Here is a 26246-nt window from a genome sequence, read left to right on the forward strand (position 1 = left end):
CTTATTATGGCTCTTATTCTCCTGATTCTTTATAGGATATTTTTGGTAGGATTCAGGTATTGTGAATTTTCCTTGCTGGGTACAGGTTATTTTTTTTTTTCTCCCTGTATGTTTGATTTTTCTTTTGTTTTTTGGTTGTTTCTGTAAAGTGACTTGGAGACACTCAAATCCTTTCTTCACTTGCTTCTACATTTTGTTAAGTGGAACCAGGGTGGCCTTTCATATGGGGCTGATTACCTCCACGACTGGTGTGAGTTTTTCTGACTGGTCACCCTGAGGCCTTAGTTTGAAGCTTCCCCCTCTGACTGGGGAGCAGCCCTCTTCTGATGTGTTTGTGATTCTGCAGAACTTCCTCCAACATCTTCGGTGTCTCCTTCCTCAACATCAGGATGATTCCTCCCTCCTGGGAGTTCATCAGAAGGTTAGGACTATTTGGAGGCTGCAGAGTTCTCTCTGTGCAGGTCTCGTCTCTGATACTCTTCCCTCCAGATGATCCATTTGTTTTTGGGATCCTTGGGAATTCACTCTGAAAAATGCATGCACGAGGTTGAATGAGATCTCTCTGGAAGGAAGCAAGGGAGGCCACTGGTCACAGCTGCATTGCGGTGACGGCTGAGGACTTGGGTGGGGGACGCTGCATGTCATCCTGAACTGAGGCAAGGACTTGGAGCCTTGGTGTCAGGCATCACTGGACCTGAGTCACACGCAGGGAAGGGGCTGGACCTTGGGGGAGCCCATTTCTACAACAACAGCCCAACCTGGTCAGGGCATAGTTGTGAGCTGGCAGAGTCTCCAAAACCAGTAGGAGTTGGATCAGCATGAGGAGAGACTCCACAGTGTCTGCTACACTAGTTTGATCTGCTCATGGACCTAGGTTGCCATGGGAACCTAAGGCTTCAGGAGCTCATATGACCTGGTTGGTTCTGGGGAGCAGTCCAGGAGAATTGGGCTGGTGAGTGGCCAGTCACCGTCACATGGAAATCCAGGGTCCATTACCACTGAGTCTGTGTCTCCCTCTGTCTGTTCTCTCATTCAGGCCCTCTTTCCCCAACTCGTTTCACAGCCCAGACACCAGGACATCTTGGCCCAGCCACCCTAAGGCCAGGTCTGATCCACCGTGTACAGAGATGCCTGGAGGGCAGGGCTGAGGAGGGAAGACATCCTGGGAGCTCAGATCTGGGGGAACCTGGCTGATCTGTCACTGTTTTGTCCACAGGCTCCTGGGGCTGGAGGAGAGGGTGACACCGATGGGGAGGGGGTTTGTGTCCCACTTCCCCATCTGCCTGTGTCACTGTGAGATTATCACTGCTGTCATATGACTGACAGTAATAGTCGGCCTCATCGTCTCCCTGGGCCCCGCTGATGGTCAGGGTGGCTGTCTTGCCTGAGCTTGAGCCAGAGAATCGCTCAGGGATCCCTGAGGGTCTTTCACTATCTTTGTAAATGACCAGCACAGGGGCCTGGCCTGGCTTCTGCTGGTACCACTGAGTATATTTTTTGTCCAGTAGGTCTCCAGAGCAGGTGATCCTGGCCATCTGTTGCAAGTCCACGGACACTGAAGCCTGCTGGGTCAGCTCATAGGAGGTCACGGAGCCTGTGAGAGACAAGAGAAGAGGGGGCTTGAGGATGAAGGGCCCCTTCCCTTCCTGCCCTGAGGCTGTGCTTGGGCTGAGCTCCTGGTTTGGAGAAGACCAAGCTGAGAATCCACTGAGGGCAGAGCCCTGGGGGCAGCACCTGTGCAGAGAGAGAGGAGGGGCAGCAGGAGGGGGGTCCAGGCCATGGTGGAGGTGCCCTGAGCTCTGCCTCTGAGCCCACAGGTGGGGCTGCTGTCTGGAGGCCTCTCTTATCCTTTGAAGGGACATCCTCATGCAAATCTACTTCCTGGCCCTGTGTCCTTGTTGATCGGCTCCCAGCTGAGCAGAGAGCAGCTGGGCTCAATGCAAGATATCAGTGGGGGCCCCACTCCCAGGCCCGGGCCCAGGTCCCAGAAGTGCCTCTGATGCTGAGTGAGGAAGTGCTGCCCCCTGCCCCCAGCACGTGCAGGCACACCTCAGTCTGGGCCTGGGTGACACCGGAATCCTGTCTAGTGCTGAGGGCATTGCATGGGGGGCTGGGCAATGCTCATAACATTTGCTGTGGGGACAGGGGTCACCAAGCTTCTTGAGAGGCCAGAATTCCATCTTTGGAAACAGCGAAGTTGGTCTTGTTCTCCTGAGCACATTGTGGGTCATTTATGTCGTGGTGCCTGTTTTAGTGAAATCCAGTGAAGAAGATCGCCAGGATGTGGGGTGATAGAGGAATCTTTTGATGACACCGGAAGCAAGATTTATGAAAGGAAAATTTGATAAGTTGAATCTCACCAAAATTAGAATCTTTTTGTTTTCAAATATTTTTAATGAGGATAAAATAAACAAGTAATAGACACATAGAAAATTTTGCAAACCGTGTATCCAACACACACCTAGTGTTTAGAGTATGGAACGAATTCTCAGAATTAAATAGTAGGTCTTAACCAACACAGTCCATTTAGAGAATGAACAAAAGACAAGAGCAAGTATTTCATGGAAGAGGATGCAGAGACAAGAAACATGGAAATACGCTGATAGGTAGCCATGAGGGTGATGCCGGTGCAGCAGCGTGAGGGACACCGGCACACCCATCAGCACGGCTGAAGTGAAAAACAGTGACAGCCCGGATACTGCATAGCCGTGGACAATAGGGTCCCTCCTGCGACGTTGTTGGGATGTGAACTGGACTAGTCATTTAGAAAGTGTGGAAGCATCTGAAAAACCTAAATTGCAGTTGGGACCTTATGATCCAGCAACTGCTCTCCTGTCACTTTAGTTAAAGGAACGAAAGCTGGTGATCACAGAGAGCCCTGTGCATGGCTTTTTGTAGTAAATTCCACACAACAGCCCACAAGGGAGACCGATCTGATGTCCTGCAGAGGGAGGCTGGGTCCCAGACCCTGTACCTTAATACTGGAACAGGACTCAGCCCTGAGGAGAAAGGGACTCTTAGAGCACAGGGCAGTTTTGAGAAATCTGCAGGGGGTTATGCAGAGCGAAAAATGGCAATGCCAAAAGCCTGCAATCTCTATGAGTCTAGTTATTATTTCTTTGTAGAACTTCTGAACAAAATTAGAAATGAAGAACTAGGTAGTGGTTGCAGGGGTTAGGGGCAGGGATTGGGCACGGGAGAAAGGAAGTGTGTGTTGTTATAAAGGTAAAACACGATGGTACTTGAGGTCGTGGAACTGAGTTACTCCTTGAACTCTCTGCTAGATTTCAAACTACATACATGATATTATCACACAGAACTAAGCACACACACACACACACACACACACACAAATGAGTACACATAATGCTGGGGTACTCTGAGCTTGAACTTCGGGCAATGGTTTGATCAAACACTTGACCAACAAGATGCACAGATGACAAATAAGCCCATGAAAGATGTTCACCATCAAAAGTCACTTAAGAAATGAAAATTAAAACGTGATGCCACATAGTACACGCAAGAATGACTCTGATGAAAACCTAATATGCCCAGAGCTCAGGGGGTGGGCAGCAAGGGGAACTCTCCTCAGTGGCTGAGGACCACAGAAAGCAACGTCGGGCGCCCACGCTGGATAACAGTTTGCCAGAGTCTTAGACAGGCGCTCCTGTACCTGCCGTAGGAGCCATCAATTCCATTCCCAGGTGTTTCTCTGAGTGAAGTGAAAACTTACGGCCACAAAGTACCCATAACAAGTGTTGTAAATGCTTTTTGTGAAATTGTCAAAGAGTGGACTCTCGATCCAACCCTAATTTTAGAAGCGTGGAGGATAAACCAACTGAGGTGCATCCATGCAGCGGAATCTACTCAGTAGGGGGCCTGCAGTGAACTATTAGCACCGAAAACAACACAGACGGATCTCAGGTGCATCCCACTGGGTGAAAGAAGCCAGAATCAAAGGGCTCCCTTGTGTATTGCATTTCATGATGTTGTGACCAGGACCCAACTGTAGGGACGGACAGCAGACCAACAGTCCCAGAGGTGGGGCTGGAGGAAGTGACGACTCCAAAGGCGCCCGGGGAAATTATGGGAATGACTGAGCTGCTGTCTGCTGCGGTGGTGGGATGCTTACATCTCTACATGCATTTATAAATACTCATAGAAGTGTTTCTAAAAATTGTGATTTTTAGTGTATGTAAATTACAACTTAAAAAAGAAAAAAGAAACAGGGGAAGAAGATTCCCAAGGGAAAAGTCTCACTTACGGTTTGTGAACAGCAAGTCCAGAGAAAGCAGAGGACACTTTCCTCAGAACAGGGAGGGAGGGAGGGAGCAGGTGTGGGCAGAGACGGACCCTGGCCTTCAAGGCTGTCCCTGCCAGGCCAACCTGACCATCTCTCTCAGACCTTGGCTCTTGGCAGCCCCCTCCCTGGCTGGTCTAAATCTTAAGCACAGAAGGAGTAGACTTCATTGGTCCCACTTTTCCATCTGTGTCCTTACTCCCTGCAGTCTGTCCCTTTGTCTTTCAGAGACTCCTTCAGACTTTCTTACAGTTCTTAGCAGCACAGACACCAGGGGTGTGGAAATGCTGGGACCCACATGGCGGTGGGTTTGTTCCCTTCCAGTTTTCCCCATCCCTCCAGTGTTAGGGGACAGGACGTGCCACACGAGAGGACATGCAGGGGCATGTTTGGGACAAAGACACTGCAAACCCTTGGAGAGAACAACCCTTTCCCGGAGTTGGGGGATGTGATGCGATGGCCCTGTGTCCCCTGAGAGTGCAGCCAGACTTGGGTGACAGAGGTCCCTGCTGGACTGAACCCCAGGACCCTCTCTACTTCTGCTCCCCTCCCACCCTGTCCATCCATCCCCGGGAGACCAGTCACCCCACCCCTCCTGCCTCAGTCAGGCTATAGGGAGCTCCTGGACTCTCCTTGTCATCCCACTGTCACTGGGGGCCCCGCTAAGGTGCAGGATGCAGCCATGAAATCCCATGTGACCCGGTGAGGTCAGGGCCCAGGGTGAGGGTTAACTTGGTCAACATAGCTGCTCGCCGTGGACCCAGTGGTCTGGGTGTGCATGAAAGTTTCTGCCTATTCAGTGGCTCAGATGAGCAAGCAGATTCTGAGTCTGATGCTGGATAATCTGGTGACCACAAAAGGAGATGCTGAGGTAATTACCACTGGTCAGATGTGTCCCACTGACTGTCCTTGCATTCAGGACCTCTGTCCCCTATTCATGGCCGATTGAGACAACCCCAGGACACACTGATGCAGCCAGGCAATGTTTCACCCCTGATCCAGCATGTGAAGAGCTGCCTGGAGGGCGGGGGGTGGGCGGAGTGCAGCCTGGGAGCTCAGATCTGGCGGAACTGGGCCAGACCTGTCACTGCTTTGTCCACAGGCCTTCTGGGGCTGGAGGAGAGGGTGACACAGATGGAGGGGGTTTGTGTCCAATTCCCGATCTGCCTGTGTCACTGTGAGCATTATCACTACTGCTGTCCCACACCTGACAGTAATGATCAGCCTCGCCCTTGGCCTGGGCCCTGCTGATGGTCAGGGTGGCTGTGTTCCCTGAGTTGGAGCCTGAGAACTAGTCCGGGATGCCTAAGGCCTGGTTGTTATCACCATATATGACCAGCACAGTGGCCTGGCCTGTCTTCTTCTGGTACCAGTAAGCACTTTTACTGCCAATGTTGTCCCCAACACAGATTATCTTGGCCGTCCATCTGTCCCGGATTCACTGACACCGAGGGTGACTGAGTCAGTTCTTAGGAGGCGACAGAGGCTGCAGGAGAGAAAGGACACCTGGGCTGGAAGATGAAGGAACTTTTCCCAGGAGACCCCAGCAGCTGACCTGCATTGGGCCCCAGGGGTTCCCTAGGCCCCCAGAGGCCCCTTCCATCAGTCTCACCCCCAGTGACCCACGGGCTTGGTGGGTGGATGGAGTCCGTGAACAAATGAGAAACCTGCCCCCCTTTCTCTGACAGGTACAGCCCCTCGGGGCTCACACAGCACTGAGCAGTGTGGGATGTCATCCCTTCCAGCCCCTCATCCTGCAGCAGGACCACCAGCCTCCTGCGCCCACTGGAAGCTCCCTTCTGAGCTCAGTCAGAGCCAGGCTTGTCCCCAGCCCTGGGCGGGTGTGGATGTGATCCTAGAGGCAGCACCTGTGCAGTGAACCAGGAGGCCGAGGAGTAGAGGCATCCAGGCCATGGTGGAGGTGCCCCGATTCTGCTCCCCGAGGGCAAAGCTGGGCAGGTCTCCCCACAGGCCTCTCTTATCCCCTTGCTGGAGAGAGAGCTACTGGGTATGCAAACCAGCCAGCATCCAGGGGGCGGCCTGAGGGGCTCTGTGGTTTCAGAGAAGGGCTCAGTCCCAGTCCCAAGGGACCCAGAGAGGGAGGGGCGGGCCCTGAGACTGCGCCATCAGCACAGGGGCTCCTCCTCTGCCTGCTGGTCCCAGAGTCTGGGGACATGTCCAACCCTCACTGTGCCCTGGACTCACTCCTGGACAGCACGGACACTGAGAACCCAGAGATGAATCTGTTCTATTTCAACCCATCTGTAGGTGACACTGTGAGGCTTAGACAGGTGCAGGGTCCTACCCCTGATCACAGCTCCTGGGCTCCAGAGAGGGGGTAAAATTCGTGCTTTGACAAAGTACATGGATTGTTACAGAGCCATCATGTTCTGTGTCTGCCCTTGGGTGTGAGCTCCTGGGGCAGGCTGCATGCTGTCCTCAGTGTCCCTATTTTGCATCCGGGGCAGGAACTGAGCAGTGTGAGGTGGTGGTTACATACCCCCTGCATGTGGATCCCCTGATACACAGGACACGCCCACTGCAGGTGAATTTGCCGTGTGACTCTGCTGCCCCCTGGCGGCTGCTCTGCATATTGCTGGAGGCTCAGGGCGTCCTCTGTCCTGGTGCAGATTCAGAACCACTGCTCAGGTGTGACTCCCCAAGCAGGGATGGCGGGCCCCAGGGCCTGTCGTGCTCATCTCTGCGTGGCCCCTGCCTGCCTCAGACTAGGCATGAGGGGCTGAGGCTCGCTATGAACATATGAGCAGGCTCATTTGCAGGGGGAGACGGCCGGACCCCAGCAACATCACTGCACAGATCTCTGGGGTCACGGGAAGTTAATGCGTCTGGTTCTGGGCTTGGTCTTGGGGGACACATGACACAGGCACTGACTTTTGGTGGTGCTGGCTGTTGGTGCAAAGCCAAACAAGGGCAGAGGTAGCTAATGCTCCAAAGTCAGAGACAGGACGACACCCACCCACCCAACATTACTTCAGATCCACTTTCTTCTAGCAGATAATCCTTCCTGCAAGTCAGTGTGGACAAGACACAGACCTGGCCTTCAAGGTTCCATCTAGATGGTGGGGTATCCTAGTGGACACTCTTGGGTCTGGGACAAAGGAGAGAGGCCCCCCCAACATTATTCCCATGTCTCATCTTCTCTGTTCACCTGAAAGTCAGATGATGGCTATTCTCAGGTCTCTCTCTTCCAGGGCTGACCTTTGTCCCAGTGCTGGCGCCTGGTACCAAGACTGTGTGCGACGGGATCCTTGGTTTGGCAGGAGACAAGTAGTTCTGTTTTACCACCAATGTGGAGTTGGGTGTGGTCCACAGAGTCCCGTGGGACCAATGGAGTAATCGGATCATGTGACAGAGACCGTTGGTGTTGGCCGATAATCCTGGTGTCCCTGGAGCTGAAAGACAGGGCAGCCTAGCGGTTGTCATTCATCTGTGTCAACACAGCACCCCATGTGAGAAAGACTTTTGCAGCTACTGAGCCCCAGTGGAATCTATATTGTGACTGTGAGCCCCTACGTCCCCTTGGACCAGACACACCTACGGGGACCAGGCAAGGCCTGAGCAGCCAGGTCATGGGTGGGCATGCACAGTAGCTCTCTGTCCTCAAGTAGAGGAGGTTGATATGAAGTCAGGCCCCCTCAGGTCCTGAAGCCCCTGGGGAGCTGCCTGAGGAAGCGACCCAAACACCGCTGAGCCCAAAACCTGCTTCAATGTCTTTTCTCCAGAAACCTGCACCTCTGGCCTGGTGGGGAGATGCCTATGACCAGTGTTGCGGAGGAAAACCCTTCAGGCGGGTTTGGAGAGGTTTCCGGTTGATATGAGTTAGCCATTGGTCTTCCGCCCCCATTGAGGACATCCCTGAAGGACAGCAGTGGTGGAGAATTCTCCTGGATAGATGATTGACCATTGGAGCAGGGTACCTGGTCCACTTAGCCTGGACACAGAGGTGGCTGCAGGAGGCTGTGTGCTAATTTATGGGCTGAGACTCAGAGTTTGGCTGGACCATCAGAGACGTGGCAGGAATACAAGGAAAAGTTAAAATTAGAACCCCCACAAAGGGACCCGGAGATTCAGTTCTTTGTGTCCCATGAAAATGCTTAGCAACATGTGTCCTGAAAAGGAAGTGGTATTAATAACCATGTGGACATGAGGACCGTCTCTGTGGACAGCAGTCCACCTCTCTCTTCAACCATCTCCATGACCCGGCGACCCCATGGGAAGGGGAGGATCAGCCATGGGCTAGTCAGGATGGATCCACTGTCTACAGCCGACTTGCCCACGGCCACTCCTGTCACCAGCCTGCCAACAGCAGAGACCAGCACGGCTCCCGTGGGACACCCTTCCCTCGGGAATCTGCCAGAGACTCGGTGGTGAGTGGATGACATCAGACCTCTTCCAGCGTGGAAGGGGGAGCCCTGCTCTTACTGACAGAACTTTGCTGCAGACTGGGAGTTGCCCTCTCTGACTGCAGTGCTTCTGCCCCAGCTGTTCTCCCCGGACTCATAGAATTCTGTGTTTCCTCACGGGGCTTCTGACCGTGAGCTCATTCCACATGAGAAGAGGGGCTGCCGTGGGCCCAGGCTCACTGGCTTCACCGGTCCCACCTCTTTCCCCAACATCCCGAGGCTGCTGCCTTAGTGATGGACCAACAGCCGATGGAAGAGCCGGTCACTCTGCCAGCCAAGTGCCAACACTGTGTGGAGGTGGGTAATGCCCTCCAGGTATGAGATATGCTCTAAATCTGTGCACAATATATGATGCTCCTTCCATCACCAGGATTCACGGGGCCAGGATTCAAGGTGAGGGCGTGGGAGGGCTCCATCCATATCATCCCTGGGACCTGCTGAGGACATTTGCTCCCTGTCCCCTGACCTCCACCCTGCTGGCCTGGGGTCTTAGTTCTGAAGGGGAAATGCTTCCACTCAGAGACACGACAATAATCCCATTTCACTGAGAGCTAAGACTTACTTGTGATTAAGGGTTCTCCTGCCTCCCTGGACGTCCCTCTGTCTGTCTCCACTCAGGCCCTCCACACACTACACACACCTTAGGCACAGAAAAACCATGACAGCCCCATTCCTGCCAGGCAGAAATCCACCTCTGATCCACCGTGTGCAGAGCAGCCTGGACGGTGGGGGGAGGGCAGCCTGGGAGCTCAGATCTGGGGGAACCGGGCCAGACCTGTCACTGCTTTGTCCATAGGCCTCTAGGGGCTGGAGGAGAGGGTAACACAGATGGAGGGGGTTTTATGTCCCACTTCCCCATCTGCCTGTGTCACTGTGAGCATTATAACCACTGCTGTCCCACACCTGACAGTAATAGTCGGCCTCGTCCTCGGCCTGGGCCCCGCTGATGGTCAGGGTGGCTGTGTCCCCAGACCTGGAGCCAGAGAATCGCTCAGGGATCCCTGAGGGCCTGCTGTTATCATTATAGATGACCAGCACAGGGGCCTGGCCTGGCTTCTGCTGGAGCCAGTGAGAATAATAGCTTCCTAAGCTGCCAAATTGGCAGGTGATACTGGCCGTCTGTCCCAAGGACACGGACACCGTGGAGGGCTGAGTCACTGCAGAAGAGGCCACAGAACCTGCAGGAGATGACAAGAGAGTCAGGGTGGGGATGTGTGTCTGAATCTCTAGGACCACGCACCCCACAGCATCCCCTGTGCTGAGCTGATGTTCAGGGCCAGGCTGATCCCTGGGTACCCTGGGGTCTGAGCCCTGGGGACAGCACCTGTGCAGAGAGAGAGGAGGGGCAGGAGGAGGGGGGTCCAGGCCATGGTTGAGGCGCCCTGAGCTCTGCCTCTGAGCCCACAGCTGGGGGTGGGGTCTCGGGGCCTCTCTTATCCTCACAAGGGACATCCTCATGCAAATCTACTTCCTGGCCCTGTGGCCCTGGTGACCAGCTCCCTGCTGAGCAGAGAGAGCAGCTGGGCTCAACAGAGGATGTCAGTGAGAACCCCACTCCCAGGCCAGAGCCCAGGTCCCAGAGGTGTCTCTAGTGCTGAGTGAGTAACTGCTGCCCCCTGCCCCCAGCAGGTACACACACACCTCAGTCTGCACCTGGGCTTCCCCTCTGGGCCTGGGTGACACCGTCATCCTGTCTAGTGCTGCGGGCATCGCAGCGGCGGCTGGGCAGTGCTTGAAGCATGTGCTGCGGGGACAATGGTCACCACGCTTCTCTGAGAGGCCAGAATTTCTTCACTGGACAAAGTGAAATTGCTCATGTACCTTTCAGGAAGTCTTTTCTGAAAATATATCCATTTATTTTAGAAGAAAAAGTTAGATGATTTGTTTGGCTCTAGGGTTAAGCAAGAATTGTTTGGTGATGCCAAATACATGATTCGAAAAAGAAAGATGAAAACATTGAACCCCATCAGTATCAACATCTTTTGTTTGCAAACTCTCTAAGGGGGATGAAAAAAAACAGAAATAACAGACTGAACGAAAACCTTGCAAAACACATATCCAGTGAACGACTAGTGGACAGAATATATAAACACGCTGAAATGTAACCAGTAAAAAGAAAAAAATGACAAGACTATTTCACTTAGAGAATGGCCAGTGGACTAGAAGAAACAGTTTGTGGAAGAGGACAGCGAGGTGATAATGAGCTTGTGAACAGCCCTCCCTTATCAGCCAGGAGGGAAATGCAGAAGACACCACAGTGAGGTATCGCTTCTCACCTATCAGAGGGGCTACGATAAAATCCAGACAAACCCAAATGCTGGCAAAGATGTAGAGAAACTTAGTCGCACATACATGACTAAGGGAAGTGTGAGCTGAATGCACTGTGTGAAGAATGTCTCCGAAAGAATTTGCAGCTTCTTAAAGAATTTACCTTGAGGTCACCATACACCCCAGCCATGCACACCTGAGCGTTTATTTTAAAGAAGTGAGAACTTATGGTCACAGGGAAATTAGACGCATTAGTCCACAGATCCTGAGTGCGGACCAGCCCCGGCTGAGAGCAGTGCCGACGTCCTTCAGTGGGTGGCTGACTGGGTCCCAGACGTTTGGACCGGAACCATGGACCAGTACTCAGCCATGAAAAGGACCGGATGCTGAGCGCACAGGGCAGTTTGGGTGCATCTACAGGGGATTATGCAGAGTGAACAACGCCAATCCCAAGGCGACGTGCTATGTGATTGTATGTTTTTCCTTCTATCCATCATTTCTAATGGTTTTCTTTCCCTCTGTGATTTCATCCCTTTCCTATGGTTCTATGTCAAGAATCTGAAGAAAGTTTGGAAATGGAGACCAAGGAACGATGTCAGGGGTTACGGAGGGTCCCGGTGCAGAAGGGAGAGCCCTGATCGTCATAAGGAGCCCCCTTCAGCCTGCCTGTTGGGGAGGGCAGGGGGCTGTGCCCGGGTTAGAGCCGGAGGGTCTGTGGGCTGGGAGGCCACTCTGGCCGTGCAGGGCCATTTCCACGGGTCTTGCTGTAAAATTCAATCTGCCCGTGTCTGCCTTTTAATTGTGGGATTTCCCCCAGTTACCATAGACAGGATTCATAATACATTTCTGTGAAAATGTCTCATCTTGCTTCTTCTTTACTTTTTGTCCCATGTCTTCCTCATTGCTACTTTGCTTTTTCTTTATTTTTAATTAACTGAATATTTTTTATGATTTCATGTTCACTTCTTTTATGGCTGATTGGCTGAAACTGTTGTTTAAGTTGGTGCTATTTAAACGTTGGCTACCAGGCCCACTGGACATGCCAAACTTGCCCAGATATTATGCCGCTTCTCACGCAGGGCACAGACACGTCACCACGTGTCCCTCTTCCTCTCAGAACTTTGAGCTACACGAGCGTGTGTTTGCCTCACTACACGTTGCAGACCGTGTTGTACACTGTTATTCTTTTCTGCTCTAGAGATTTCTTTAAGAGATTGTGATATGAGGCAGAGCTTCTCTCTTTGTGCACGTGGCCACATATCTGACCTTCCCATTTCTTTGTGTGGATTCCTGTTTCTATCCGGGTGAGAGGGGTCCTTGGCCATTTCAGGCTCTGAGGCTCTGCTGGTGATTGAGTCTCTATTTGGGAGTCTGAGAATGTTGTCTTCTGCCTTCCATTTGGACAGATATTTCCAGTGAGTAGAGTTCAGAGTGGACACGGCATCTTCTGTTGCTGTTGTGTTGGTTTGTTTTTGCTTTTTGATTCTAAAGAGACGGCTGCAGTGTCTGCTTGTGTCCGGTGGTCTCGAAGGAGGGAGGTCCTCAACTCACGGTGCTCCTTCCTCTGGGGAGAACATGTCCTTTCTCTGCGTCTGCTGTTGTGAATGTCTATTTGACACGGCTTCTAAGGACTCGACGTCAGTGTGTGTTGTTGTTTCCTTTGTGTTTCTTGTGCTTGGAGTTTGTGGAGCTTCCTAGATCTGTGGGTTCCTAGGTTCCATTGAAATCAGAATATTTTTAACCAGTATTTCTTCAAATATTTTTTCTTTCCACCTCCCTGACATATTTTCTGACTCTGAGATTCCAATGCACCTGTATTAGGCTTGTGGAAATTTTCCTACAACATGTGATGCTCTGTTTGTTCATTTTTCAAAGTTTGTTTCCCTCTGTGGTTTTGTGTCTTTCCCACGGTTCTATGTTGACGATCACTAAGCTTTTCATTGCTGTGGAAAACATTGTCCTTCTCATGCAGTGTAATTGCATCTCACAATGGTTTTCATTCCTAGAGGTTTAAGTTTAAGTTGGGTTTTTAAAACATATCTCCCTAGTCTGTAGTGAACATAGGCTGTCATTCCTCTGCCCTCATGAACAAGTGGAGGAGGAGGATAACCATTGCTTGAGCATCCTTCCTGCCACATCTTATCATCTGTGCAATTTCATAACCAGATAGGAATTGTCTCTTGGGTGACACAGACAGGGAGGGGGTTTGTGTCCCACTTCCCCATCTGCCTGTGCAACTGTGATCATAACTACTGCTGTCATATGACTGACAGTAATAGTCAGCCTCGTCCTCGGCCTGGGCCCCGCTGATGGTCAGGGTGGCTGTGCCCCCAGAGCTGGAGCCAGAGAACCGCTCAGGGATCCCTGAGGGCCTGCTGTCATCACCATAGATGACCAGCACAGGGGCCTGGCCTGGCTTCTGCTGGTACCAGTGAACATAACTGCTTCCTAAATTGCCTCCTTGGCAGGTGATCCTGGCCGTCTGTCCCAAGGACACGGAGACCGCAGAGGGCTGAGTCAGTGCAGAAGAGGCCACAGAACCTGCAGGAGATGAGAAGAGGGTGAGGGTGGGGACCAGGGTCTCATCCCCTACGACCACGCACCCTGAAGCATCCCCTGTGCTGAGCTGACATTCAGGGCCAGGCTGATCACTGGGTACCCTGGGGTCTGAGCCATGGGGGCAGCACCTGTGCAGAGAGAGAGGAGGGGTAGCAGGAGGGGGGTCCAGGCCATGGTGGAGGTGCCTTGAGCTCTGCCCCTGAGACCTGACATCAGGGGAGGGCTCCTCAAGGTCCTTCTTATTCCCTGCTAGAACCTTTGGGGCAGCAAATGGTTAGTGTTTATGCAAATGCCCTTCTCCTCTGGGGCTGAAATTTGATCCAAAGCAGTTGTGGCCTCAGGACATGTGACTCAGGAGGACAGACTATATCCCCCATTTCCTCCAAGCAGCTCCAGGGCAGGGAATCAGCCCTGGCCTCCAAACTTTACCCTGGAGGATTCCTGGAATCACTCGTGGATCTGGTGCATAGACGATTATCTACTGATGGTGCAAGGTCCTTACTGCGACAAGTTTCCTGGACATTTAACATTCTAATTATATTTACCAATACTTCCTGAACATGACTTTTTCCCTGTGTGGTCTCCATCCTCCAAATCGGACATTAGCTCTCACACCAGGCAGGAGTGTGCCTGCAGGAATGTTCCACCTCTTCTTCAAACAGCCCACACAGGACGTGTTTAAATCTTCTGTGCAGTCTCTAGGATTCTGTGCATAGCAGGAGTTCTTGTGCCCCTTGTCCAGGCTGCCACATGCTAATTTGAATACTCTCCTGGGACATGGTCTTCCCCTGGGAAGGTCACTATCTTTGCAGGTCACCCAGATCCTCTTTCATTGCACCTCTAGGACTTTGGACACTGGCTTGGTGGGCAAAGCCAGGCATTGTGAGGCTGTCAGGCTGTTCTTTCTTTCCATGAAGGAGAGACACATTCAGCCAATGAATGATCAGTCGGTGACTGTCCAGATACCAACCCAGTTCCTCCCCGGACCTCGTTTCAGATAAAGGCAAAGCCTTTGGTATAACTGGGTGTCTACTATGTGGTTGGGGAGGTATTTGGAAACAGAACAGGTGCTTTTAATGGTGACTGTGATTTACAGCACCCACACCTGGTAAAGCGTGATACTGGTGACCGAGTTAAGGTCAGCACTTCGGACAGAGAAGCGGTTGTTTGCCAGTTTCTTACGCACAGCTCCCCACCGCAGGCGACCTGTCTTCAGTGTACCAGCTCATCGTAGGCTGACCTGTGGACCTTTCATTCTCTGTCCTGCTTTCCCCACGGGCATCGTCCCCACTGTGTGGTGGCATCACTGGGTCTCCCCCAGCCTTACCTCTGCTCTTCTCCATCACTTCCGTGATAGGCGGCCCTCAGGCAAATCCCCCACCCAGCTTTCTACTTGCCCCCAGGGATGAGTCCCAGCGGGGGGAGTGCATGGAAGCATGGCATGCTGAGGGCTTTATTTCTGTGTCCCTTCTTCTGTCACCCACCCTCCCTGGGTGTGAGGGTCATTCCAGCTGCAGAGGGCTGCACTGTGACACTGATGGGAAGTGCAAACGGTGTCGGTTGAAAAGAGTCACAGCTGGGCCAGTTCCCCACAGACACAGACGTGGCCCCCCAGCGCCCCCTGCTTCTAGCACATCTCCTTTCTCCAAAGAGACTTCAGGCCTGAAGGACTCAGGTTTGGGCCTCCGACTCCCTGGGTCCTTTCTTGAAAACCTCTAAGTGAAATATCTCAAGTTTACGCTCTACCTGAGCTTAGAAGTCCTCGAGTCCAGCCAGTAGCTCGCTATCAAATACTGTCCATGTCTTCTGGCACATTCTGACATAAAGGGAAAGCGTGTGGTCATTTGGAGACTCCCTTTTGGATTCACCCCAAAGTCTGGTTATTTATGTGGACCTGGGATTGATTGCTCTGGGCTGGATGTCTATTTAGTAAGTCTTTTCCCAATCCTTGGGGGAGCGACCAAGCGAAGACGGAGTCGGGGGATGTGACCCTCCTCCATGGGGCTGGGTTGGGTATTTTAGATGTGTTGATGTGATTAGCTGGTGGCCCTCACATTGTGAGATGGATCAGCCAGCTGCAGGGATTTGGGCGGCTGAGGCACCAATAAATCTCTGGAGATTATTTGCCTCTGGGAGATTTGAACCCTAAATGGAGCCAGGGACTCCCTGAAAAGTGCTGGTGACTTCCATTCACGTGATAAGGAGATGAGAGAGGAAGGAAAACAAAGCTGTTTGCATACTATGTGTATACACACACACACAGACACAAACACACAGACACACACACTCATAATGAAGTAAAGAGGAGACACTCCTGACGCCTGCAGCCCTCACGTCCGTGGCCGGTCCCGCAGGCACAGCTGGGATCCACAGCCCCCTCCTTCTGCTGCTCGGGCTGCGTTTCCTTTGCCTTCCGCAAGCGTCTCAGATGGTCATGATTCTTGACCTTGGGGTGGGGGCGGTGACTCAAACTTTCATTCCCGAAAGTTCTGGGCTATCAGCAGACCTGTTTGGACTGTCGGGTCAATCTTGGTTTGTGGTGGCCCACGTTGCTGAGTCCTTGCATAATTTCTGGCCCGGTCACCATTAACACCTGTTCATGAGGCCATGGGATGAAGACAGAGAAGGCTGGGAAAGATGCTGCCCGGGACCTGCAGAGTGAGTCATCCTGGCCCTTTGTTACAAAAGTCCCTCCTCCACTCAGGTCACCCGTTGGTGACTGTTCACACTGGACACAAATATGTTCACTTCTTTTTAATTTTTTTTGCCCACCTGGAGTGTATCTTTCCGCAATTTAATTTTTTGACCAACTCTCCTATCATGTTTCTTCCAAGTCCCTGACGATCCAGCCAAACCCATGAATCGGTGTATAATCGCACGCTTCGCCATTTCTCCTCCCAAAAGTTGCAACCAGGTGCGCTGCCGGAAGTGCTGCCCACGGAGGGTGTCCTCTCACCGTGTCCCTGGAGGACGCCCCGAGCAGGGCCGCAGTGACGCGGCTGCCCACTTGTGCTGCACTCTTTGCCGGGGGAACCTGGCAGTAAAGTTCAGTGGGGCAGATGGCACCCAGTTCATGGCGGGCAGTTCAGGCCACATGGTAACTATATTCTGAAACTGGAGAAATGACCACAGGATGGATTCAGGGACCCACCCGAGCCACTTTGAGACAGACCCAAGATAAAACACCATTCACAGTTCCGCTGATCTCCAGAAGCCCCGACTCTCACTGGAGGGCCACGGTGCGGTTTGGGGGTCCCAGTACCAATGTCAGTTCACAGCCGGGGACCAGTAGTCCCTGAAAAGTCTGATTATTTCCTTTTCCCCAACACACAGTTACCCCAATAAAGGCTGTTGGTGCTTTTGGGGAAGCCCGGGAGAAAGATCAACAGTATGAATTCTCAGTGATGCACTGGAGCTCCTCCTCAAGGGGACGGAGCCTCCCTTTCCTTCATGGGGGTCTGGGTCTGTAAACTGGCTCCAGGCTGGGAATCCACTGACTGAGGAGCTGTGACTCTCTTTTTGTGATTTGAGTTAAACTTTTGCTCACTGGACCTAGACCTTCTTATCCTACAAGCTCAAGTAAGCGTTTAGCCTGCTTCCTGCCTATTTCACCCCTAGGAATACCTCGATCACCAAGCCAGGGTCACTGATCTGTGCCCGGCAGACTGTTCTGATGGCCGCTGGGACTCTGCTGGCTTTGATTGTAACCTTGCACTTGGGAGGGGAGGGGCCCCCTGGAGAGGGCTGGAGAACCCTGAAAGTCAGTGATTTAATTCAGTTTGAGTCCAGAGTCCTGTGACTCGGGGGCCAGTGATGTAAGTCCTGGTCTGAGTTCAACAGCTAAAGACCCAGCAGTGCCAGTGTCCCAGGTCAGGAGAAGACGACGTCTCTGATGATGTGGAGGGAGCACATGCCCCTTCCCCCACCTTTTTTTCTATTCAGACCCTCCACTCAGGGACCCTGCCCACCGCCGTTGGCACCAGTGATCTTCTTGACTAAGAAATGGATTCCAGTGCTAATCTCCTCTAGAAACAGCCTCACAGACACATCGAGCCATGGTGTTTTTGCAGCAGCACAGGCACCTCTTACCCCAGGCAGGTAGACAGGGACCACTAACCATCACACTGCTGATGAAGACCTGAAAAGAGTGGCCTGTTTGGGACCCATGCCTCCTGGGAAAAGGAAGCACTTACCCTCCCAAAGGAATAATGCAAGGTATATGTTTCTTGTCACCTTCACTGTAGGAGGAGAGAGGTGCCCAGACAATTCATGGCCAAGCTGCATAAGCCTGCTGCTCAGGGCGTGGAAGCATCTTTTGAGGAAGGAGAGAGCCTGTGAGCTCAGGGCAGGTGTTGGTCTCACTTCCCCATGAATATGGACCACTGTGCACACTGTAGCTGCTTCCATATGAGGCACAGTAATAATCAGCCTCGTCCTCAGACTGGAGCCTAGAGATGGTCAGGGAGGCCGTGTTGCCAGACTTGGAGCCAGAGAAGTGATTAGGGATCCCTGAGGACAGACTACTGACATCATAGATCAGTAGTCTGGGAGCCGTTCCTGGGAGCTGTTGGTACCAGGAGACATAGTTTCCATACCCAACATCACTGCTGGTTACAGCGCAGGAGATGGTGACCATCTGTTCCGGAGTCCCAGACACCAAGGGAGGCTGAGTTAGGGCAGACTGAGCCCAGGACCCTGAAAAGAGCAAAAACACACTAGGGTCCGTTCAGGGCTGGGCCCCAGGTCACCCTGAGGATGTAGACACAAAGGATCAGCCAGATGTCCCCATGTCCCTTCCCTGAGCCTCACCTGTGCCCTGAGTGAGGAGGGTGAAAAGGAGCAGAGCCCAGGCCATGGTGGAGACGCCCCAGAGCACTGCCTTCTGAGCCCCCAACCCTGGTCCTTGTCCCCCAGACCTCTCTTATCCCCTCCCCCTGCTGCAGAAGAGGGCGGGGCCTCCATGCAAATCTGCTCCTGTCCCTGCTTCCCCCACCCCCTGACCTGGACTTGATTCTAGACACTTCTTTATCCCTAATGTAGAAGCTAACTTGAGAGGATTAAAATTTTTGGATATGTTTTCTCAGTCAGGACATGCTGTCCATTACAGTGCCCTGAAGAAAGAGCCAGCCTTGGATGTCCCTGAGGACATATACAGGAGTCCAGATGTCGTTCGCTAATAAACCCCCCAAAAACACCTTGTTTTTTGTGAGTTGAAGATGAGGACAGCGTCCCAAAAAGCTGTGGTTAATTATAATCAAATTCTTTTCCCGGCCCTAAAAGAAAGCTGTGTGTGTCCACCCCTCACCCCATCTGACCTCATCAGCAGGATGGTCCCCTTGTCTCTGTGTCCCTTGTCTCTGTGGTGCTCTGAGGAGGCCCTGGGGACACTTACTGGTGTTTCTAGTGAAGGGCAGAACTGATGGGTACCATGCACCCCAAACTCTCCCTGAGCGGGCTCAGGAGGCAGCAGCTGTGGGACTTGATCCAAGGCAGGGAAACCACAGGAGAACCTTCCCCAAAGCTTGGCCCTCACTGCCCTCTTGTGGCCCCAATGGGGCCAGTGGAGGTCAGGGAGGCTGCAGAAGAGGGCTGACACCCCAGCTGGGCCCTTCTGCCGCCCCACTGCTTCCCCTCCCAGCTCAGGCCCAGATCCCTCCAATCCCCTCCAGCTCCCATCACTTTCTCTTATCCACCAGCTACTCTTATTTATTTTTATTTCAGATAGAATTGATGTTTTATTACTTTGGTTCTATTGGAAGAGTAACCATAGGCTTTTTTTTTTAATTGAAGTACAGTCAGTTACAATGTGTCACTTTGTGGTGTACAGCACAGTGTCCCAGGCATGCGTATACATACACACACTCGTTTTCATATTCTTTTTCATTAAAAGTTGTTACAAGATATTGCACATAGTTCCCTGTGCTATATAGAAGAAACTTTAAAAAAAAAAATCTATGTTTCTATATAGTGGCTAACATTTAATCCTAAACTCCCAAATTTATCCCTTCCCACCCCTTTTCCTTGGGAACCATAAGATTGTTTCCTATGTGCTTCGGGACCAGAAAGGGGGTCCAAAACCTCTTTCTCTGCTACCCCTTTTAAATACCAACTCAGCCCTTGTTTCTCATTTTCAGAGTATTCGTGACAATTTACAGTTTCAAAAAACATTTCTCTCTGTGCAGAACCTCTGTGCTTCTGGTTAGCGTCCTGCCCTGGTCCACCCTCAGTCAATGGGAATCAGCCAGTGATGACCCCGGGTGAGGAGGAGGAGCTGAGCCCATGCACCTGCCCAGGCGTCTCTGAACCATGAGTCAAGTGACCACTGGCTTTATTCTCCAATCCAGTCTGATGACAGGACAACATGTAGCAATAGGAATCAGTGCCACTTCCTCCCCTGCTCCTCAGTTAAAGCCGAACTCAGTCTCTCTGCCCTTATTCCCTGGGCTCTGTTTTGACCCCATCATTTAGAGGAGTGAATGGACCTTACCACTGACCCTGAGGTGGTCCCCTGGGATAGAAGCCACCCTTGGGATGTCCCTATATACTCCTGCTATAGGAGTTACCATGTGCATGTGTGGGATACCCCACATTGCCATGTGGAACAAGGGTGAGGACAGAGTCCTAATTGCCACTTCTCAGGCACCAAAGCAGGGCCTGGCAGTTCTCCCTCCCTCCCAACCCCTTTTTAATCTTCCTCTTAGCATAGATCCTCACACATCCCTCTGTTCCCATCTTCCACAAAGGCTGATAGGTTAGATTTGAGGCTAAAACCTGGGGCTGTTGAGGGTCTCTCAAGAAAAGGACTTGTAAGGGCGGAATAAATCTGAAACTCCATCACTAGTTATCACCCTTAGGAGGGGCTCATGGTGCAGCAGCTTTTGAGACTTCACACAGGGCAGGGGGTGTGTGTTGTATCTGTCTGGTTACGTATACATTTGCATATAAACATAAAGCTACATATGCTCATATAGAGGAAGAGAGAAAATGAGAGATAAGGAGATAATGTAAATATGACAAAATGTTCACAGCTGCCCAAGTAGGTAAAAAGTTTAAGAAGGAGTTCTTTGTATTACCCTTAAAGGTTCATTTCAGTTTGGAATTTTTCCAAAATAAAATAATAAGCAAAAACAAATGAGATTCTGAGTTCAGGAGAGAAGAGCTGAGTGAGCTCAGGGCAGGTTGTGGTCTCAATTCCCCATGAACGTGGACCACTGTGCACATTGTAGCTGCTTCTGTATGAGGCACAGGAGCAATCAGCCTCGTCCTCAGACTGGAGCCCAGAGATGGTCAGGGAGGCCATGTTGCCAGACTTGGAGCCAGAGAAGCGATCAGGGATCCCTGAGGCTCGTTTATTGACTTCATATATCAGGAGTTTGGGGGCCGTTCTTGGGACCTGTTGGTACCAGGAGACATAGTTTCCAGACCCAGCATCACTGCTGGTTCCAGCGCAGGAGATGGTGAATGTCTGTCCCGGAGTCCTGGACACCAAGGGAGGCTGAGTCAGGGCAGACTGGGCCCAGGACTCTGAAAAGAGCAAAAACACACTAGGGTCAGTTCAGGGCTGGGCCCCAACCCAGGTCACCCTGAGAATGTAGACACAAAGGATCAACCACATGTCCCCATGTCCCTTCCCTGGATCCCCACCTGTGCCCTGAGTGAGGAGGGTGACAAGGAGCAGAGCCCACGCCTTGGTCGAGATGCCCCAGAGCACTGCCTTCTGAGCCCCCAACCCTGGTCCTTGTCCCCCAGACCTCTCTTATCCCCTCCCCCTGCTGCAGAGGAGGGCGGGGCCTCCATACAAACCTGCTCCTGTCCCTGCTTCCCTGACACCCTGACCCGGAGTTGATTCTAGACACTTCTCTATCCCTGGACAGCAACCTTTACTAGTGAATTAACTCTTTCATCACATGTGGAGTCAGGACAGACTGAGTCCATGACAGCGTGTGTGAAATTGTTCCAGCTCAAGGATTTCACATCGTTCCTGGTGGGGGTCATCGTGGTTCCTGGGTGAGGAATCCCAGGACGTCCCCTTGGTGCTATTGGGGAAAGAGAGGACAGGGTCCCAGGCAGCTGCAAGATCCCATTGCCCTACTTCCCAGGAATCAAAGGCAGAGCTGGGGACCAGGATCACATTCATTCCTTCTTAGTCACTGTTAGGAGACTTCTCATGCCCCTCCATCCTCTGTCTCTGTGGTGTTTTCCCACTGCAGCCCGAACATGAGTCCCAGGCCATTTATTAGCACTTTTGAAGATGAATTGCTGGGGCACAAACTCTGTGGGGCATAAGAGGGGTTCTGTGGGAAGCAGCTCTTGAAACTTTATACAGGACAGTACAAGCAGCAAGTATTGTCCGTAAGTCCATGCCATCGCTGCCCCCTGGTGGCCTCACGTGGTGCCAACCGAGCACCTAGGAGGCAGCAAAGTTGAGGCTGGAAATCCCTCTGGTGTCACCCTCCGTTCCTCTCCCTTCGCCCTCCAGCTCAGTACTAGGCCCCTTAAACCCCGCGATTCCCCTCTAAGCTCATTTCTCTTTCTCCATGAACTCCCTCTGGGATGGGGTGTTTCACCTGCCACACCAGGTGGCCCAGACGCTCACCCCAGGACTACCTAGCCTGTCCCACCGCAGCTCTGGAACCAGGTTATGCCTGTGAGGCAGCTCTTTATATCAACTGAATTTTGGGAGCACAGGAGAAGTGACTCCATGGTCAATGATGGCATCTAGGACTAGGAAGAAAGGAAGATGTTTCAGGGAAGTGATCATTTTAATTCATCACTATTGCTTGAGTCTGTTTCCATCATTTTTATGCTTCTTATTTTAGACATTGGTTTAGATAATCATGTCTGTTATTTGAGAAAACAATTAAGCAGTAATAGCTCAGAAATTCATCAGAGAGGGGACATGGACCAGCACTATCCTCTCTTGGGAAAGCCATGGAGGAGCCCCAGGAAACTTCCACGTGTCCAAGAACTTCTTCCAAGAAGCAAACCTCTAATATTCATGAGGAGCCACCCTGTCCCCTGTCCCACGTTCAGGTAGCACCGGGAGCAAACTCGGGGCTCCCACCTCAGGAGTCCACTTTCTCATTTAAAACTCTTCTAGATACATGTGCCCACACATTAGGACATGAAACAGAAATCAGGAACCACAAATGCCACCAACGGGGTGACAAAAGGACCACTAACACAAATTATTGTTAATAGCCGTAAAAACAAAGCAAATAAATCTAAAATACACAAGAAAACAATTCTCAACTGCTTCTCTGAGGTCAAATTAAAGCTGACGTTTCTCTGCACAAACACAACTATTTTTTAAATAAAGGTAAAATATCCCACACAAATGCACAGGAAAAGTCAAACCTCCAGGAGTAACCATCTCTTTCCCTTCCTTCATGCCCCACTTCCAATCAGACAGACAGTCTCAAAACTGTATCCTGAAGCCCCCAGTCACTATCCACTCTGCTTGGTCCAAGCCCCAGCACGTGCCTGGACAAGAACCATGGGACCCACGGGCTCTGCCGGCTTCCTTTTTTTTTCCCTGTAAAGTTCATTCAGACAAAACCACCTTCATGTCTTTAAAACATGAATGATTTCATGTAAAAATTATGAAAAAATAGCCTCAAACAAATTCTCTTTTCATTTAGAAAAATATCCAATCTCTTTACCTTGGCTTCCGGTCCTCACATGATCTGTCTGCTGCCCACCTCCCCCACTCATCTCCTGCCCCTCTGACCCCAGGTGATGAGCCCCCAGCCCCAATGGATTTCTTTTCCTTCAAATGGCCATATTCCCTCAACCTCAGTGCCTTTGTGCAGGCTTCCCCTCTGCTTAAAATTCTCTTTTCTTCATACTTCACATATCTGAATCTTCCTGAAGACAAAGAAATGTACCCCAACAGCCCACTCAATAATGCTGTTTGTTAAGTAAATCAGGGAGAGAGTTTATGTGAGGAAGCTGAACCCCAGTGTTTGCCCAAAGAGTCTCCAGGCCACATTCTTGTTACCACATGTCACAGGCCAGGTTTCCCTGGAAACTGACGCTTAGATGGTCAGGAGGCACTGTTGGCATCACCTCCAATGCAGAGTATGGGAGGGAGCAGGTCAGGGAATGAGACTCCGTGGTGTGCCATTCTTGCTCTCCAAGGGGGTTCACCAGGTGAGAGGGGCATGCAGGAGATTGAAGAATCCTTCCCAGGCCTGGGGAGGATAAAGGGAGAAAGCGTAGGGGTCAACAGGGAGAGCCTTCAGACCGCAGTGCCGATCCGACTCCTGAGCCGGGAGAAAGGACAGGAAGGAGGGCTGGACAGTGGAAGTCTAAGAACTCGGAGCAGCAGTGACAATCTCAGCCTGCCCCACGGGCAGCTTCTGGAGGGTGGGGGCCGCTGGAGCTGGGACAGCTCTGCAGGGTGCTTCCACGTGGCAGTGACACATCCTGGCCTGTATATTGTTGCGTCCACCAATCTCGGCACTCAGGCTGCCCCGGGAAGGGGCGTGATCTGGTGGGGGCAGATCCCTCCTGGGCCCTCAGCTTGTGGAGGGTGCTGGCAGGGCAGGGCTGTCTGCACATCTAATGGCAGGGGAGACATGCTTTTCATGGGATGCAGGCCATGAATCACAGCATCCTCTCCATCAGCCCTTCAGCAAATGAGAATGTTCACTTCTCTTAGTCAATAAAGGCTGGAAAGGAGCCGTCCTGAGGAGTAGGGAACATAATCGTATCATCAGCAAATCATCAGAGGATGGATAACAGCAATAAAGTGCCCGTGACTGAATAACCACGTCAGAAACCCACCAGATGGAGGTTTGTGCTGGGTTTGGGGCCAGTGGCTTGGGGTCCACACGGGAGAGGTCCCAGGGAAAATACTAGAAGGTGCCAGGTGCTTCCTGCGAGCAGTAAACAGAGGGTTTCTCCTTTGAGATCTCCTGTTACTGGGGGATTTTCAGGCACTTCAAGATACAGGAAGCGCCATCCTATTTGATTTGTTCTAGAATAATTTGCCCACACAATCAGATATAAAACAGATATCAGAAGCCTAGTTGTTGGGGGTTGGGGTATAGCTCAGTGGTGGAGCCCATGCTTAGCACGCACCACGTCCTGGGTTCAATCCCCTGTACCTGCGTGATATAAATAAGTAAACCTAATTATCCCCACTCCTCCACCAAGAAAAAAAAAAAAGTAAAGAGAAAGAAAAGAAAACAAGGGAAAATAAAACCAGCAGCCAGATCATGCTAATAGGGACCAGCAATCTTCAAGCCCATACCCTTTCCATTTCAAGTCCATCCTCTGTCCTGTTTTCTTCAGACTTAGTCACAACTTGCCACTTTAAGACAATAGTCTTCTTGTTTGAGTTCTGTTTGCTTTGGTTTTTTTTTTTTTTTTTCTCTCTGTTTCCACCCTAAAACTTCTGAGCATGCATGTCCTTGAGCGTGGGATCTGCAGTCTCACAAGGACAAATGTTTATTGAATGAGTCTAGGGGAGAGGCAGGAGGGGGAGGCTGTCTCCACTTCCACGTTGAAAACAGTCGGATTATATTAGCCCTGTTTCAGGTGGCAATCCCAGGTCGGAGGGATCAACACAAGGCCCTCATGTGTATGTACCTATCCATTCATTCATTCCTTCATTTGTTCACATGTGTAACTGGACCCCTTAAACTCCTTTGCTCACAGGCAGGGGGATGTCTGGGGGGAAGGGCAGGGTAGATCCATGAAACCCTGCCAGCATGACAGCCCTGCGTGTTAGTCTCAGCCACCGTGACCTTCTTGTGACCCGTGATTAAAGATCTGGGGTCACTGGGAAGACAAGGACATAGTGCCTGACCCCACTTTCAGAAACGTCTCACAGTCCGAGGAGGGCAAGTACCTCCTGGGCTTGAGTGAGGACGACTCAAAGGCGGTCCCTCAGGTCAGTAAGAGTGACGGAGGAGGAGGGGGTGCTCCGCTGGCTCTCAACCCCCTACGAAAAGGATACCCGCCCATCTGGCTCTCACCTTATCTCCAGAAGACTGACTTTCTCCAGCAGAGGGACTGGGAGGATGGAGGCGCCAAAATCTGCCCTGCAAGGTCCTGCGTTTCAGGTCCCTGGTGCCCCCTGGTGGCCGGGACACGCGATACCGAGGGTTGAGGGGCACTGCTGGCTCCAGGGAAGGCTGGTTCCGAGCGCTGGGGGGCCTCCCACCTAGCTCAGCATCCTTGGAAGCTCCTCAGAAAGGTCCCGCCCACATTGTCCGTTATTTCCAGGCCCCGTCGTGACTTTGTCCGAAGGGGTCCCTGGGTGGAAAGTACAGAAGCCTGAGCTCAGGACCAGGGCAAGCTGAGGCCATCGGAGGGACCGCGGAGACCAGACAGGGGTGAGTAGACCAGACGCGGAATTTGTGGCTTCTGAAAAAGCTGGAAAACCAACTCGTGGGGGAAGGGGGGCAGCGACAGAGGAAAGCAAGGTCTGGAGGGAGGACTGTCTAATCCAACCCCAGCTGGGGTCTCCTCTCCACCAGGAGGCACACAAGCGGTAAAGTCCATAGAGTAGAGGGCATTGGACTGGCCAAGGGGAGAGACATCTCATCTACACGAGGGGTGGGGCGAGAACCCTCGCTCATGGGGGCCGGAACTTTCAATGACACCCGAGTCCCATCGAGGGGAAAGGGTTTGCCTGAAGCACAGGCCCAGAGGCGGGGGGTGGGGAAGGAGTTGGAGGTGGGAGT

General features: G+C 51.9%; 1 protein-coding gene and 3 gene segments (V, D, J or C); all 4 read right to left on the reverse strand.

Moving 5' to 3' along the window:
- The window catches only part of LOC102523413, a 442357-nt gene that overhangs the window by 122289 nt on the left and 293822 nt on the right, over nt 1–26246 (reverse strand).
- Nucleotides 1–26246, reverse strand: part of LOC102505801 — a 222123-nt gene that overhangs the window by 119067 nt on the left and 76810 nt on the right.
- LOC102521144 overlaps nt 1–26246 on the reverse strand; it is a 383406-nt gene that overhangs the window by 115237 nt on the left and 241923 nt on the right.
- LOC102511799 (immunoglobulin lambda-1 light chain-like) overlaps nt 1–26246 on the reverse strand; it is a 401923-nt gene that overhangs the window by 104076 nt on the left and 271601 nt on the right. The window lies entirely within an intron of this gene.

The sequence above is a fragment of the Camelus ferus genome, chromosome 32 (assembly GCF_009834535.1).
Source record: "Camelus ferus isolate YT-003-E chromosome 32, BCGSAC_Cfer_1.0, whole genome shotgun sequence".
In the NCBI taxonomy this organism is placed as follows: domain Eukaryota; kingdom Metazoa; phylum Chordata; class Mammalia; order Artiodactyla; family Camelidae; genus Camelus; species Camelus ferus.